General features: G+C 44.9%; 1 protein-coding gene across 5 annotated transcripts in view; it reads right to left on the bottom strand.

The window, feature by feature from the left end:
* The window catches only part of AKR1B1 (aldo-keto reductase family 1 member B), a 158807-nt gene that overhangs the window by 64353 nt on the left and 77000 nt on the right, over positions 1-17454 (bottom strand). For all 5 annotated transcript variants that reach the window (XM_085004812.1, XM_021078498.2, XM_085004811.1 and 2 more), the window contains one exon: positions 3804-3924. The gene's annotated coding sequence lies outside the window, so the exon portion shown is untranslated. The remainder of the gene's footprint in view (positions 1-3803; positions 3925-17454) is intronic.

The raw sequence follows: 17454 nt of genomic DNA, 5'->3' as shown, positions 1-17454 counted from the left end.
AGTGACTGATTACATTTAACTCAGAATTTTCCAAACTTATAGGAATACCTCCATTTCCGCCCCCCCATAACATCTCTTCCCTCGACCATACTTCTGGCAGCTCTCTAACAATCTAATGGCAGTGGTAGGAGGAGGAGAGGGCCAAAAGAAAGCAAAAGGCCACAGTAATGGTCTCTGGTGATTCCATATGGTTCGGAACTAAAGCTGAAGCTGTGGAACAGAGAGGAATGGAATGAAATAGAAAATGCTTTTTTCTCCCCGCCAGGGTCATACTCGTGGCATATGGAGGTTCCCAGGCTAGGGGTCCAATCGGAGCTGTAGCTGCTGGCCTACTCCACAGCCACAGTAACACCATATCCGAGCCACGTCTTCGACCTACACCACAGCTCATGTCAACACCAGATCCTTAACTGAGCGAGGCCAGGGATCCAACCTGCATCCTCATGGATGCTGGTTGGGTTTATTAATCGCTAAGCCATGATGGGAACTCTGGGAAATGCTTTAAAGAAAGACTCAAATAGCGGCAGAACTACATTTGAACGTGAGGAAGGAAGCAGGGGGATAGAGCATGACTATCTTGCACATTTTCATATAGGAGTGACTGGGGACACTATAGTGGTGACAGAGGTTGGGCCAGCCCATCAGTGGGGCAGACGAAGTGCCTGCTTCCAGGTCCGATGAGGCTGCTGCCTGTGTTCCTGGCATGCAGGGAAAGGACTAGAATGGTAGTAGATCTACATGTGTTTACGGCAGGACAAAACCACCTTCACCCTCTTCCTCTCATGGGAGAGAGGGCAGAGCTAACTGGCTCTTTGGATGAGCTCTTCATGAAACCCATCACCAAGCACGCTCTGCTTTGAGGCCTAATGGTCTTCATTATGGATTCAGAATGGGGCAGCCAACGAACTTGCGGTGAGCCAAGGTGAGGGTGGGCACTGGTGCAAAGTGTTGTAAGAGGGGTTTGCATCCGCTGCTGTTTGCACCTTGTCTCGGAGCAGAGTGTTGGAAGGGAGGGAAGGTTCCTTGGCCACTGGATTTCAGTTTAGCCTTGAAATGTCAAGTGAGACAGAGTCGCTGAGAAAAGTCAAAGAATGAGATCAGGACAAAACTGTGCAAAGAAAAACGAACCAAAAAAGGCGCATGTGGCCCTCTTTGGTCTTGGTGAGTGAGAAGAGGAGGGGAGCTGGAGATCCGGGGGGGACGGCCCTTAGAAATGCCCTCTCGGCCTTTCCTCAGCACCAGGCCCCACTCCTGCCCTCAGGACAATGACCATCAAAACCCAGTGGCTGAGCCCTGTCCGTGGAGCTATCTAATCTTCCCTAAACATAGGCTTTTCACTTATTTTCTTCTGACCTTAAGATTGTCTCTGGACCATTTGTAAAGAATATCTGTTTTTGAGATTCTTAACAAAATGACAGTTTAGTTAGGGTCATGTTTTCACTGAGACTGCACTACATCACGTAGGCTAAACTTCAAGGCCTCATCAGCCCAAGTGTGGGCCGGCTCAGGCCCCTGAGGCCTCCTACCCCCCAGGTGGGGGCCCTTGGCCTCCTGCCCTGACCTCCCCGTCCTGCTCACGCTGCCTTGTTCTGTGAGAATGTCATCCTGACGCCACAGCTCTGCTCTTGGTGGCCCCCAGCTCAGGAGGTACCAAAGCCACACTGTGATCTGTGGTGGGGGATGGGCCCCAGCTCTTCCCTCCCCTGCCCTACCTATGCGGGGGACCATGACCTTCTAGGGGCCACGGACTGCAGCCTGGCATTGGGCAGAGGTTGGCCCATAGTGGACACTCAGTGGCACAATAATGTTTATGAAACAAAAGTGAATTGATGAGAGTGGCAGCATCCTGTGTGTGCCTGTGCCCAGTTTCACTAGATGAGCAGGAAAGGACAGCAAGTGAGAGACTGAGGGAGAAGGACGAGGGGGAAGCGGGGGTGGACCAACGAACACACATGCTTGCTGTGTGACCTCGTGGATTGTTCATCATTTTGATTAAGCAACTATGCCTTTGAAGTCAAAAAGCAGAATCAGATTCAGCGGGAGTTTATCACAAAATTAGATCATGTGCAGGCTGGCAGGAAGACATGGGGGGAGGAGCAGAGGAATGCTCCTCCCGAGGCCAGTGCTTATTAGAAAAAGCACTAACATCCAGAGAGCTGTAGCGCTACGTTACAAGGCAATACTTATTTGTAAAGGGGGCAAGGGGACAGGCGTCTTCGAAGGGGTGGTCTTTGCAATAAGTGCTCTACTTTTTGTTTTTATTTTTATTTTTTTCCTTTTATGGCCACATCATATGGAAGTTCCGGAGCCAAGGGTTGGAGTCGGAGCTGTGGCTGCTGGCTTACACCACGGGTGCAGCAGCATGGGATCCAAGGCACAGCTTGCAGCAGTGCTGGATCCTTAACCCACCTGCATCCTCACAGAGATGCTGGGTCCTTAACCCTTAAGCCAATGGGAACTCCTTACTTTTTTAAAGATGAGACTTTTCTTAATTGAACTCAGATACTCAGCCACGGAAATGTTTAAGCATGGCCAAAAGTGTTGGTGGGGGCAGTAGGATAGATTCCTTCTCTGCCTGCTCCACTTCTCCCACCTGGGTCTCCTCTCGCAATCATGCTACAGCTATCTTGGCATCCTCTGGCCTCTGACCATCTTGCCCAGCTCCTGTGTTAACTTTATCATCATCATCCTGTGGCAAGGTTTTTGTGGAATATACCAAAAGCCACGGGCCACCAGCACCAGACATGGGGTCACCTTGCTTCTACCAGGCCAGAGGTGTTCCCTAATTTTCCGGGCTGCAACCAGCCTGAGAGAGGGCTTTGCCTTTTTCCTTTGTAATGCTGACATGTCCTCTGAGGTGTCCTGGTACCCTGTCACTCTTCCTGACCCCTCCACTCCCAGCCACCAGATCATGTTACTTTCTCTCCTTTCCTGGTTAATACATATGCTCTAAGAGTGGAATTCCTTTTGATCATAACATGGATTTTTTTTTAAAGTGTTGTTAGATTTTATATTTTCATAGCATCAAGATTTTTATACCAATATCCATTAGTGTATTGGCTTATAGGCTTTTTTTTTCCTTCCAGTTTTACTGAGATATAATTGACATATAACCGTGTCTTAAGTTCAAGGTGTACGACAGAACAACTGGACATATGTATATATTGTGAAATGATTACTGCCATGAGTTTAGTTAATATGCATTGTCTCACCGGGAGTTCCCATCAGGGCTCAGCGGTAATGAACCCGACTAGTATCCAAGAGGACTCGGGTTCGATCCTTGGCTTCACTCAGTGGTGAAAGGATCTGGCGTTGCCTTGAGCTGTGGTGTAGTTCGCAGATGCAGCTCTGATTCCACCCCTAGCCCCTAGCCTGGGGACCTCCATATGCCACAGATGCAGCCCTAAAAAGCAAAAAAAAAAAAAAAAAAAAAGAAAAGAAAAGAAAATCCATCAGCTCACATAGTTACCAAAACAAACTTTTTTCTTGTGATGAGAATTTTAGGAGCTACTCTCTTAGCAACTTTCAAATATACCACCCGGCAACTTCAGCTACCTTCCTGAGGTTGTGTATCACATCCCCAGGCAGTATTTATCTTATAACCGAAAGTTTCTACCATTTGAGCACTTTTACCAGTTTCTCCTAACCCCCACCCTCTGTCTCTAGCAACCACGACTCTCATCTCCTTTTCTATGAGTTTGGGGTTTTTTAATTACTATTTTTTTTTTTTGAGATTCCACATATACGTGAGATCATACAGTATCTCTCTTTCTCTGTCCGACTTATTTCACTAAGCATAATACCTTCAAGGTCCATCCATTTTGTCACAGAGCTTGTAGTTTTCTTGTGAACTATCTATGCGAAGTTTTGGTGACAGTGTCACGATGAATTCTTCAGAGGAACTGTGGAGCTCTTCTTCTTTCTCTGGGAAAATGAAACAGAGGAATTGTTCATGTGCGAAAGGTTAGAAGAGAATTGACTTACAAACTTGTCATTTTTCAGGGGGCGGGAAGGAAGGAGATATTATTCTTTCACAAATTTCTTTTCTCCATCGATTTTTTTGCTGTTATCATTGCTGTCTTTTACGGGCTGCACCGACAGCATATGGAAGTTCCCAGGCTAGGGGTGGAATCAGAGTTGCAGCTGCCGGCCTACGCCACAGCCACAGCCACGCCAGATCCTTAACCCACTGAGTGAGGGCAGGGATTCAACCTGTGTCCTCATGGATACTGGTGGAGTTCGTTACCACTGAGCCAGACAGGAACGCCCATAGCTCTTTATGGGTTAAGGTTTTCTACCTTTTTATAGCGTTTTAGTACTTACATATACAAATATTTCACAATTTAAAATTTATTTATACGAAATTATGTAAAATGATTGCAAAAAAATTGAAATTTCCTCTGTATCTCTGGTTGTTTTTGCATGTTTATTCCTGGGGATAAGTATGTGTGGCCTCCTCGTGTTTTCCTCATTAATCTAGCGGGGAGGGCATTGCTCTTCTCTTATTGTAACTCATCCTTTGTTGTCTCTTAAAGGTGTGTTATACAGACTCAGCGTTTCACCCACTTTGACAGGCTTTGATCATGTACTCAATTAATCATATTGATCCAATAAATATTTGCTATGCATAGTCCTCAACGAATACCTGAGGATAGCTGTAAATATTGTTTCACAAGCATTAGCACAATCCCAGAAGAATCAAAGGTGCTCAATAAGGGTTATTCTATGCAATAACAAATTGTGAAAAAGACAGTGTCCCTGTCCAGATAAAGATGACAGTTTTCTTTGATTTTTGATAGGGAAATTCAATATATTTATTGAATGCAATAAGGACGTCTTTTCAATTATCTATTATTCTATTATCTAACCTCATTTTACTATTTTTTAAATTTATTTTGCTTTTTTAGGGCCGCACCTGAGGCATATGGAAGTTCCCAGGCCAGGTGTAGAGTTGGAGCTACAGCTGCCAGCCTACACCACAGCCACAGCAAAGTGGGATCTGAGCCACATCTGCGACCTACACTACCGCTCACAGCCATGCCAGATCCTTAACCCACTGAGCAGGGCCAGGGATTGAACCCAAGTCCTCCTGGATACTAGTCGGGTTTGTTACCACTGCGCCATGACAGGAATGCCTAACTTCGTTTTATTTTTGTCATGCTTCCCCGACTTTTTCCAGACTAGAAAATTTCCTTTAAGCCTGATGGTTTTTCTCTCTCTATTGGTTTGGATGTTCTACAAACCATTCATTCTTTCGATTATTGTTTGCTCTTTCTTGGATACTCCTTCCTTCACCTTTTATCCCACATTTATCCTCTGGGAACTTTCCACTCTGAGCCAGGCTGAGTGGTGGCAGCTACATACAGGAAAGAAATGGAAGCACTCACTCTGGGGGGTAAAGAGTTCCCTCTGATCATAGAAAAGAGAATAAATAACAGAAACAGAATACAAAAGCAGGAAGACAGACCTATTGGCTCTTTGTTTAAAAACTGCAGTGATTCAAACTTTTAAGCAATGTCATAGGCTGTGACGCCTACTCCCGTGATGACTGGGACATTCACCAGCCACAGTCATTCATTCGTTCATTCACTCATGAAGCACATACTGAATGCCTCCTATGTGCCAAGTACTTTCCCGGGCCATGATGCTGGTGAGCGAGACAGGTAAGATTTCTGGAGTTCCCGTCGTGGCTCAGTGGTAACAAACCCAACTAGTAACCATGAGGATTCGGGGTCGATCCCTGGCCTTGCTCAGTGGGTTGAGGATCCGGCGTTACCATGAGCTGAGGTGCAGGTTGCAGACGTGGCTCAGATCCTGCATTTGCTGTGGCTGTGCTGCAGGCCAGCAGCTGTAGCTCCGATTCCACCCCCAGCCTGGGAACTTCCATAGGCTGCACATGCAGCTCTAAAAAACCAAATAAATAATTAAAAGATGTCTTTCTGAATGGAGTTTATGTTCTTGTGATGGGAGAAAGAAACATCAGGTAAACAAACACTAATTCGGGTTTTAACGGCTGAGGTGAGAAATAAGCTGGACGGTAGAGAGTGGCTGAGGAGAGTCGTAGTCGTGCCACTTTACACAGGCTGGTCAGGGAAGGAAGCATCCGTTCAGAGCAGACAATTTGGCTGACAGAGGAAGGGAGAAGTCAATTCTGCCAGGAGCCCGAAAAGAAGATTTCAAGCAGAGGGGAAAGCAAATGCTTATGCCCTCTGTTGATGAAAAGAAAAATGCGTAAGTAAAAGCCGTGAGTTCAGTTTTACTCGGGGACCTTAGTGAGGACTCTGGCCCGGGAGACAGCCGCTCTGACGGCTCTGAGGAACTGCTCCCAAGGGGTAAGGCAGGAGCCAAGAGGTCTCTCAACTTATTTTGCTTCAAAAAATGTTCAGGCATCAAAAGATTACTGCTAATCGCAAAGAACAGATATCTCAAGTTAATGACTTTAGTGCTTTTCGATGTATGGGGAAATGCAAGGCTCCGGGGTCATTTGAAATTTCTTCTCAGATACATATCTTAACTATTCAGGGGACGGTGCATCCAAAGCATAGAATGCTTCCTGGCTTTTTTTCCATCCTGATTTCCCCGAGGAAGAATGCGGGGGCTAATGGTTTGATCTTTGTAGTCCTGAAACGGCAGGCAACATTTTTTTCTTTACTCCAGGACAGGAAAGAACTTGGTATCTTTGAGGAATGGCAAGGAAGCCTGCGAGTGTGACACGAGATAAGCAAAGAGAGAGAGCCACACAGTCAGGGAGGAGAAGCAGTGAAAGGGCAGAGGGCAGAGCCCTTGGAGGTCCTGGTGGAAGCCTGTGTTGCACTGTAAGCACAGTGGGAATGCGATGGACTTTTAGGCAGGGGTGGGTAACATGACCTATTTTCATCGTTGAAAAGGTTTAGCAGCAAGAATGGTTTGTAGCAGTGGTTCTCAAGCTTTAGGATGATCAGAATCAGCTGGATAAAATAAAACACTGATTGCTGGGCTCCATCTCCAGTGTTTCTGAATCAGTAGGTTTGGGGTGAGGCCTGAGAATTTGCATTTCTAACAAGTTCTAGGTGCTATGTACTGAATTGTGCCTCTCCCAAATTCATTTGTTGAGCCCTAAGCCCTAACCCTCAATGTGGCAGGATCAAGAACTGGGGCCCTTGGGAGGTAATTAGGTTTTGATGAGGTCAGGAAGGCGGGATGGCCATGAGGGCATTAGTGTCCTTATAAGAGACATCACTTTCACTTTCTGTGCCAGGTAAGGACACAGGGAGAAGGCAGCTACCTACAAGCCAGGGAGTGAGCCCTTATCAGAATCCAGCCATGCTGGCACCTTGGCCTTGGGCTTCCAGCATCCTGAACTGTGAGAAATAAATTTCTGTTGTTTATGCAACCAGTCTAGGGTACTTTGTTATGGCAGCCCAAGCTAAGATACTAGGTGATGCTGATATTGGGCTGGGTCCACTCTATTGAGAACTGCTGCTCTAAGAGCTAAGAATAGGTTCACTGAGACTAGTTAGGAGCTATTTCAGGAATCTGGATGAATGTGGACATAGTGGTGCAGTGTCAATGGAAAAGAGATTGAGAGAGAATCAGTCAGCTGATCTATAAAAAGCATTTATAGTCATATAAACAGGAAAAGCTGATGTAGCTCCTAACTAATGTTATTCCAAAGTTTGCAAAGAATTCTCTCAACCTTGTTGCAACATTTTTCTCTTTTTCTTTTAACTAGTTTAAAGTCACAAGTAAAAAGGTTTAGATAAAGTGGTAAAACTGAGAACTGAACACTTTCCCTGACTTGGGTATTGTATGGGTATTGTTTTAAAAGTACAACTGTCATGTCAGCATCATGGCAGCATAGATGAATTAGGCATCGATCCATGAGTAAAAATGCCTTGTGGGAATTGTGAGATCCAGCACCATATACTAAGGGACCCAAGAGGAGTCTTGCTTCCCCATGCAACTGGTAATAGTCAGACAGACGTCAGTAAGGACGGTAGGACCACCAGAGCCAGCAAACCTGCCCCAAACCCTCTTGGCTGTGGCCAGGGAAGACCTGGAGAGTGCTGACCTGGGCAAAGACCCAACAACGAAAGAGAATCTGCTGAAGTCTAGACTTCCCAAGAGGAGATTCCAGCATGTCATTAGGAAAAAAAAAATACAAGTTTGCACACGGTGGAGAGGGTAAGAAGAACTTTTCCAGTGTGGCTTCTCCCCCATGAGGACACAGAGAGGGCTGAGCTGTCCCTGGGGACCTCTCCCAAGGGGAAAAGGGGAGTGGTGAGGGAGTGGCTGGCTGTCCCCAGCTGTGAGGAACACAGCTAGAGAAACCGACTTCTCCTGCACACTGAGGCAGGACCTCCATGATGGATGGGAAGGAGGAGATCAGGAAAGAGGCAGATAAAAATATCAAAGGCCACCAGAGGGAGGCAGTTCCTGCTGTCTGAACTCAGGGCTCCAGGAGGAAGCCCATCCGCAAGCCACTGGGAGAACCTCAGCTGAGTATCTCCCCACCAGTCTGTGGGCAACTCTAGCGCCCCGGCACTAAACACACACCTCCCCTCACCCTGTGGCCCCCTCTGAGTGCAGAGGCAAGAAAGTTTGCTGGGAAAAACAGACCAGGATCTGTGGGCACGGGAGAAGCCACAAACTTGGGAGCAGCTATAGCACCACCTTCTGGAAAACAAGAGAGGTTTCCAGCTGCTAGCTAGGTGAGTTGTAAGAACCAGAGAAGACACAAAAGCTTAAGACTCTTGCCGTAAAAGATTGGATAAGGAAGAGGTGGTACATATAAACAATGGAAGATTGCTCAGCCAGAAAAGGGAATGAAATAACCCCAGTTGCAGCAACACGGACAGACCTAGAGATGATCATACTAAGTGAAGTAAGCCAGAGAAAGACAAATATATAAGTTCACCAATATGTGGAATCTAATAAAAATGACATAAGAGAGCTTATAAAACAGAAACAGAATCAAATGTTTTGAACCCAAATTTATGGTTTCCAAGGGGAAACATGGGGGGGGGGATACATTAGTGGGTTGGGACTGACCTTTCCATACTACTGGCTATAAAATAGGTAACAAGGATCTACGTACAGCACAGGGTAATCTACTCAATACTGTGTAATCACCTATATGGGAGAAGAATCTGAAAAGGAATGGCTGTATGTATATGCATAACTGATTGTGCTGTATATCTGAAACTAACACAACTCTGTATATCACCTATACTCCAATAAAATTTATTTAAAAAATAAGAATCCTGCTACAGGAGTTCCCGTCGTGGCACAGTGGTTAACGAATCCGACTAGGGACCATGAGGTTGCGGGTTCGGTCCCTGCCCTTGCTCAGTGGGTTAACGATCCGGTGTTGCCATGAGCTGTGGTGTAGGTTGCAGACGCGGCTCGGATCCCGCGTTGCTGTGGCTCTGGCATAGGCCGGTGGCTACAGCTCCGATTCGACCCCTAGCCTGGGAACATCCATATGCTGCGGGAAGCGGCCCTAGAAAGGCAAAAAAGACCAAAAAAAAACCCAAAACAAAACAACAAACAAAAAAAACAAAGATAAAGAGACCACAGCTACCATCAAGAATACAGGGCACAAGGTGCGGACGTGGAGGAAAGGGAGCACTTGTACACTGTTGGTGGGAATGTAAACTGGTTCAGCCAATGGAAAATGGTATGGAGTTTCCTCAGAAACGAGAAACAGAACTATCGTCTGATCTAGCAGTCCCACTTCTGGGTATATATCCAAAGAAAATGGAAACAGGATCTCAAAAATATATCTGTTCTCCATGTTTGCTGCAGGATTATTCACAAGAGCCAACACATGGAAACAACCTAAGTGTATGTTAACAGATGTGGTATAAACATGCAATGGGATACTATTCAGCTTTAAAAAGGAGATCCTGCCACTGATGACAACATGGGTGGATCTTAGGAGCACTGTGCTAAGTGAAATAAGACAGAGAAAGACAAATACCGCATGGCATCATTTATATACAGAATCTACCTAAAGAAACAGAATACAATGGTGGTTGCCACGGGTTGGGGAAATAGGGAGAAGTTATTAAAAGGGTACAAAGTTTCAGTTATAAGATAAATAAGGTCTGAGGATCTAATTTACAGCATGGGATGTATGTAGCTCCTGCTGTAGCTCAGCAGGTTAAGAACTCTATATGAGTATGCAATCCCTGGCCTTGCTTAGTGGGTTAAGGATCCGGTGTGGCCAAAAGCTGCGATGTAGGTGGTAGATTCAGCTTGGATCTGGCATTGCTGTGGCTGTGGCGTAGGCCGGCAGCTGCAGCTCCTATTTGACCCCCAGCCTGGGAACGTCCATATGCCACAGATGCGGCTGAAAAAAGAAAAAAAATTGTAACCGGCTGACTGTAGCTGATGACACTATTTTTAAATGGAAATTTGGTGAGAGAGTTGAACTTAAATGCTCCCTCCCACCACACAAAGGCTAAATATAGGCAATATTGGATGTGTTAACTAGCTCAATGAGGGATTCCTTTCACAGTGTATACCTATATAAAATCATCATGCTGAACATTTTATTTTTTTTCTTTTGTCTTTTTAGGGCTGCACCCGTGGCATAGGACGTTCCCAGGCTAGGGGTTAAATTGGAGCTGTAGCCACTGGCCTACACCACAGCCACAACAACATGGGATCCGAGCCACGTCTGCGACCTACACAGCTCACGGCAATGCCAGATCCTTAACCCAGTGAGCAAGGCCAGGGATCGAACCTGCGTCCTCATGAATCCTAGTCAGATTCATTTCTGCTGAGCCATGACAGGAACTCCCATCATGTTGTACATTTTAAATATCTTATAAATGTGTTCATCAATCATACCTCAATAAAGCTAAAAAATAATGAATAAAAATTCTGAGAAAAATGATTAGGGCATCGGAAACTTGAGTTTCATGATAACTCGAGCTCTGTGAACATGGCTTCATGGCCCTGGAGCATCTGGTTTCCATATATTCCTCTGGCTTCACCCCTTAGCTTGGCTTCCTCCAGTGAATGGCAGTCTGTCTCCATTCCTCTTCCCAGAATGCTCTGTGTCACCATTCCCAGAATTGTTCTTTTTCTCCTTGTTCTCATTAGATACATTTGTTGCCACTTTCTCTCCCTGTCAGATAAATTGAAGTGGAAATGTGGGGGGGGGGGTGAAAAATTATCACTGCCCCCTCACTCACTCTTCTATAAAATATTTTTCTCTTAATTTGTACTTATTTTACACAAAGTAAAACTTATCACACATTCATAGTCCTCTGACCACATAAAATAAAATTTCGATTTTTTAAAAGTATAAAACCCATGATGCTGGAAAGTACCTAATCAAAGCTCTTACTACACCTTCTTGGGTTGATTAAAAATAGTCACAAATTCTTTGTAACAACTCTCATCAAGAAGTGGAGTTTGTTTTCTCACATCTTGAATCTCTGTTGGCCTTGCGACTTGCTTTGACTAGTAGAAGGTGGCAGAATGAACCCTGCAGACGTTCTAAGAATAGGTTGTAAAATGCTGCGGTCCTGTGATCTGGGAGGATGAGGGACATGGGGTCTCAGCCAAATGAAGCCTGTGCATGTGAGGGAGCCCAGCAGATACCAAGCAGAACGGAGACAAGCTTACTGATAGATTCCAGCCCAAGTTGCAAACCCACAAAATCATGAGCAAATAAAGGTTTGTTGGGAGTTCCTGTTGTGGCTCAGAAGGTTAAGAACCCAACATAGTATCCGTGAGGATGTGGGTTTGATGCCTGGCCTCCCTCACTAGGTTAAAAATCCAGCATTGCCGCAAGTGGTGGCATAGGTCGCAGATGTAGCTCAGATCCCAAATCGCTGTGGCTGTGGCATAGGCCAGCAGCTGCAGCTCCAAATTGATCCCTAGCCTGGGAACTTCCGTATGCCTCAGGTGCAGCTGTAAAAAGAAAAAAAGAAAAACAAAATGATTGTTGTTATAACAAGCTTGTTTGTTACATGGAAAGCCTTAACTGATATACCTTCCTAATCCCACTTATCCAATAAAGATCTCCCTTCTCACTGGCTCATAGTTTAAGTGGTTTTAAAAGAAATATCATGAGGGATAATACACCTTTCTTTATTCTGTGAGTCTCAAAGAATTTACTAATTCAATGATATTTGCACTGCCCTGTCTTCAATGTGGCTGGGACAACAGGATGCCTCCTGCGTAGATTCAGGAGACTTTCTACTGCCACCTAGTGGCTGCAGTTAGGAGACATGCATACGTTACCTGATATTGAAGCAGATAATTTTTTTTTTTTAGGGCCGAACCGGAAGCATTTGGAGGTTCCCAGGCTAAGGGTTAAATTGGAGCTACAGCTGCCGGCCTACACCACAGCCACAGCAACGTAGGATCCGAGGCACGTCTGCGACCTACACCACAGCTCACGGCAACGCTGGATCCTTACTGAGCAAGGCCAGGGATCAAACCTGCAACCTCATGGTTCCTAGTCGGATTCGTTTCCGCTGCGCCACAACGAGAACGAGAACTCCGAAGTAGATAATTTAACAAACACTAATCGAGTCTGTTAAGATTTTCCATTCATAGATGCAAAACATCATGCCAATTAACTCTCATGACCTACGTCATTATCCACAGTCTAGAGGTGACTGTTCACTTCAAAGGTCAATCAAAGCCAGCTGGCAAAACAGGGAGAACACAGAGACAGAAACCCCCCACCCGCAGGCGAGATCTTTGCGGTGCCCTGAGTCTCTGCCATGGCCTCTGTCTTGCAAACCACCGGAATACTCACAGCGGACTTGAAACAAGGCAGGATCTGGGCATCTTGCATCTAAGCTTGGAACTGCAACCTTCACCACTGAGGCATGGCTGCTCCCCTCGTGTCTTCTAGACCCCTCTTCACAGTGGAAACAATCAGAAGGCAAGAAGAGAGCTTTTCTCTCCCTCCCTTCCTTCCTTCCCTTTCTTCTCTCCCTCCTCTCTCCCTCTCTCCTCTAGCTGAGGTCCTTTGACACGAAAGGAGCCCACTTTTCCAACTTTCAGATGTGTTGTCGGTACCACCTCACCGTGAACAAACAAAAACTGCCGCTATGCTTGTGACCGAGGGCTCTAGACTCCATTCAGGTCAATGAGCAAAAACTTGACCAAACGGAAATGAGGTCTTTAAAGCCTGTTTCACCTCTATTTTCCTCAGTGAAATAGCACCTTCCGAACAGCAATAAAGATGCTACATAGTTAGAAGCCTCATAGACTTGTCAGCAAGATAAAGGATTGAAGGAACGCTGGGGCTGAGGGGGAAGCTTTCTTACTGGGGAAACAAACATACACTTGTCAGAGAAAAATCACACGGGGTTTTTCTTTTTTTCTTCTTTTTATGGCTGCATCTAAGTAAGGCCTATGGATGTTCCCTGGCTAGGGGTCCAATTGGAGCTGCAACTGCCAGTCTAAACCACGGCCACGGAAATGCAGGATCTGAGCTGCATCTGTGACCTACGCCACAGCCTGCTGTAACACTGGATACTTAACCTGCTGAGTGAGGCCAGGGATGGAGCCTGCATCCTCAAGGACACTATATCAGGTTCTTAACAGGCTGAGCCACAACGGGAACTCCACGGTGGGTTTTTAGATACCTTAGAAAGATGGGCTGGGTGTGTAAAAAGTAAATGCAAGAAAAATGAAAAGAAAGAAAAAAGTTCTAAGAACAAAACCAAGCTTACTGTTGCCGGATGATCCAGCAATGGTGCGCCTTAGTATTGATCCAAGTTGAAAACTTCCGTCTACACAAAACCCGAACATGAATGTTTACAGCAGCTTCACTCATAATTGCTAGAACTTGGAAGCAACTAAGATGCCCTTTGATAGGTGAATGGATAAGCAAAATGTGATCTAGCTACACAACAGACGCTGGGCAGTGAAAAAAGTAATGAGCTATGAAACCATGAAAGGACAGGGAGGAAACGTAAATGCATATTGCTCTGTGAAAGAAGCCAGTCCGAAAAGGCTGCAGACTCTGTGATTCCCGCCATATGACATTTGGAAAAGGCAAATCTTTGGAGACAGGAAAGAGCTCAGTGATTGTCAAGGGGTGGGGGAGAGAGGTAGGGATGCATGGCCAGGGCACAGAGGAATTTTAGGGCAGTGAAAACACTCTGCCTGGTACTTTAATGATGGATACATGTCATTACGTGTTTGTCAAAACCCATAGAATGTACAAAAGAAAGAGTGAACCCTCATATAAACTATGGACTTTAGTCAATAAAATGTATCGATAATTTTGGTAAACGTAAAACTACTCCCCCCAAATGAACTCCAGTAATTAAAAAAAAAAAAGTCACAGAGAAAGGATGAGGCTCTCCCATCTTGGAACGGGCTGTGCAGGGCATGAAGCCCAGCAGGTACCGGGTCTAGGGCCATGATGTCTCTAGGGAACCACAAGGATGTTCGCATTTAAATGTGTTTAAAACTCGGAAGAAAAACATGAATATGGTAATGCATATATAATCACAAATCCAGTCTCTATACCAGTGAAGTCATAAAGCATACTTTAAAATATTTTTATGGAAGAAGAGGCTCTTAAAGGCACTAGTGTCTAGGATGCACATAGGTCATAATGAGGCCCTTACTGTGTGGGGGTGAAACATAACACACAGTGAACCTGGGTGTGGGCCTGCTCCATGGCTGGGGCTCAGGTAAAAAAGAACTAAGAGCTTCATACAAAGGTGATATGTTAAAAAAAGAAGAGGCCTGGGGCAAGGTGTTCTAAAAGAAGCTTGGGCAACTAGCTCCAACAAGAAAAAAAAATTTTTTTTTAATTAGAAACTGCATGAGTGGGAGTAGGGCTGGGGTGGGGGTAAACTAGAGTATTTTCTATTTTGGGTAAGAAGCTGGGCTTGGAGGAACTAAGGCATTAGGTACCAATCACATAAGGAATGGCCAGATTCGGGGAGTTCCCATCGTGGCACAGTGGAAACGAATCCGACTAGGAACCATGAGGGTTTGGGTTCAATCCCTGGCCTTGCTCAGTGAGTAAAGGATCCGGTGTTGCCATGAGCTGTGGTGTAGGTTGCAGACGTAGCTCAGATACTGAGTTGCTGTGGCTCTGGTGTAGCCACAGCACTGTAGCTCTGATTAGACCCCTAGCCTGGGAACCTCCATATACCAAAGGAGTGGCCCTAAAAAGATGAAAGACAAAAAAAAAAAAAAAAAAAAAAAAAAGGAATGGCTAGATGGGAGCTGAATTCCTATAGGCAGGGGGCCAGGTGAGACAGAAGAGTCCTGCTCTCAGCGTGTGAGAATGCCAGAGGCAGACTCCGGTCTGGCTGGGTAGAAAATGCACAGGCCTGGAAAGCACTTCTGGTGCTTGCTTGTGTTTAAAAAAACAAACAAAACCCCAGGCAATTATTCCTCAAAGAAAACCTGTGTGTGTTCTTCGTCTATCACAGAATCACAGATAAGAATGCTGTGGCCTTGACTTAGATTGCCTCCTGCCTCTCATTTTACTGAGTAAATGCGATATGTTCTTCCAGCCCCAGTGATAAGCAATCCAGAGTGCTTTTGAGAGTTACACAATTTTACACATGCCTTTAAACTATCTCCATCCTTGTAGCAAGCTTTCAAAATTAACAATGTCTGAGAAGAGGAGGTCTTACCCATTAAATCCTCACCGAAGGCAAAAAAGTCATCATTCCAAAATACCTCAGAAAACTAAATATAGAACTAAATATAGAACTACCTCAGAAAACTAAATATAGAATCCCACTCCTGGGCATCCATCCAGACAAAAATTTTATTGAAAAAGATACACGCATCTGTATGTTCATCACAGCACTATTCACAAAAGCCAAGACATGGAAACAAATGCCCACCGATGGATGGATTACGAAGATGTGGTACATATATATGATGGAATACCACTCAGCCATAAGAAAGGACAAAATAATACCATTTGCAGCAACTTGGATGGAACTAGAGACTCTCAAACTGAGTGAAGTCAGAAAGAGAAACAGACACAATATGATATTGCTTATATGTGGAGTCTAAAATATGGCACAAACAATCTATCTACAAAGCAGAAGAGATGATGGGCATGTAGGACAGACTCCTGTTTGTGGGGTGGGGGGGCCGCGCGGTGGAGGGAATGGGATGGGTTGGGAGTCTGGGGTTAGCAGATGAAAACTCTTGCATTCGGAGTGGACAGGCAACGAGATCCCGCTGTACAGCACAGGGGACTATATAGCTAATCACTTATAATGGAACAGGGTAGAGGATAATGTGAGAAAAAGAATGTATGTATTTGTATGACTGAGTCACTTCGCTGTACAGCAGAAACTGACACAACATTGTAAATCAATCCTAATAAAAAAAATTTTTAAAAATCATCGTTCCCTTTAGTTGTAATTTTATCAGTTTCAAAAGGTCTTGGAGTGAGAAATATTATTGGGTCTGGATTGATTTCTTCTTTGTAATGTGGCATGATGCAGTGGTTCTCCAACTTAGGTGTATATAAGAATCATCTGGGGGGGTTGTTAAAGGGCTATATTCCCAAGGACCACCTCCCCATCCCCACTGTTGTTCAGTGGGTGAAGGAATCTGCATTTTTAACAAAAATCTGGGCTGTTTGGGTTAGTAGATGCGAGCTATTCCATTTAGAATGGATGGGCAATGAGGTCCCACTGTACAGCACAGGAAACTGTGTCCAATCTCTTGGGCTGGAGCATAAAACATGATGGGGGATGACATGAAAAAAAGAATTATACGTATATGACTGGGTCACTTTGCTGTACAGCAGACATTGGCACAACACTGTAAATCAACTACACTGTTAAAAAAAGTTAAAACAATTGAACTGGTTTAGGTGCCAGTGATTGAGATCCTATTATGAGAAACATCCTCATGATAATCCAGATTCCTCACCTTGGGAGCACCTTAGGATCCACCAGGGAGTATTTACAATCCCGCTGTTTTACCCTTGGTCTTAGCAATTCCACTCCCATGCCAAAACCCACCAGAAATGTGAACACATATTCACCAAAAGACACATACAATATTCTTTATAGCATCACTGCTTCATAATAGCCCCAAAGTGGAACGATCTCTAATGCTTATCACTAGATGAACAAAAACATCATAGAGTGGAATACTGTACAACAATAGGAATAAAATACAATTGCACCCAGCGACCTAGATGAATCTTACAGGCACACTTTTCAGTGAAAGCATTCAGACACAAAAGAATGTACAATGTACGGTTCCATTAAAACATGTAAATAAAGTTCAGAACCAAGCACAACGGCTCTATGGTGTTAGAAGTTGGAGAATGGTTGTTCTTGAGGGTCTGGGGAGGGAGCCTGAGGGAGCTTCTGTGTCTGTAATGTTCTGTTCAGTTTCTCGTTGTGGCTGTTTACAGGGGAGTTTTCTCGGTGTGAAATTCATCGGCCTATGCTTAGGTTCTGAGCACTTGGGAAACTTCACTAAATATCTACT

This window comes from Sus scrofa, chromosome 18 (genome assembly GCF_054392235.1).
Source record: "Sus scrofa isolate SSC_HxYL_T2T_F1_AM1 chromosome 18, Sscrofa_HxYL_maternal_Yorkshire_Landrace_v2.0, whole genome shotgun sequence".
NCBI lineage: Eukaryota > Metazoa > Chordata > Mammalia > Artiodactyla > Suidae > Sus > Sus scrofa.
This window is presented reverse-complemented; position numbering and strand designations above follow the sequence as displayed.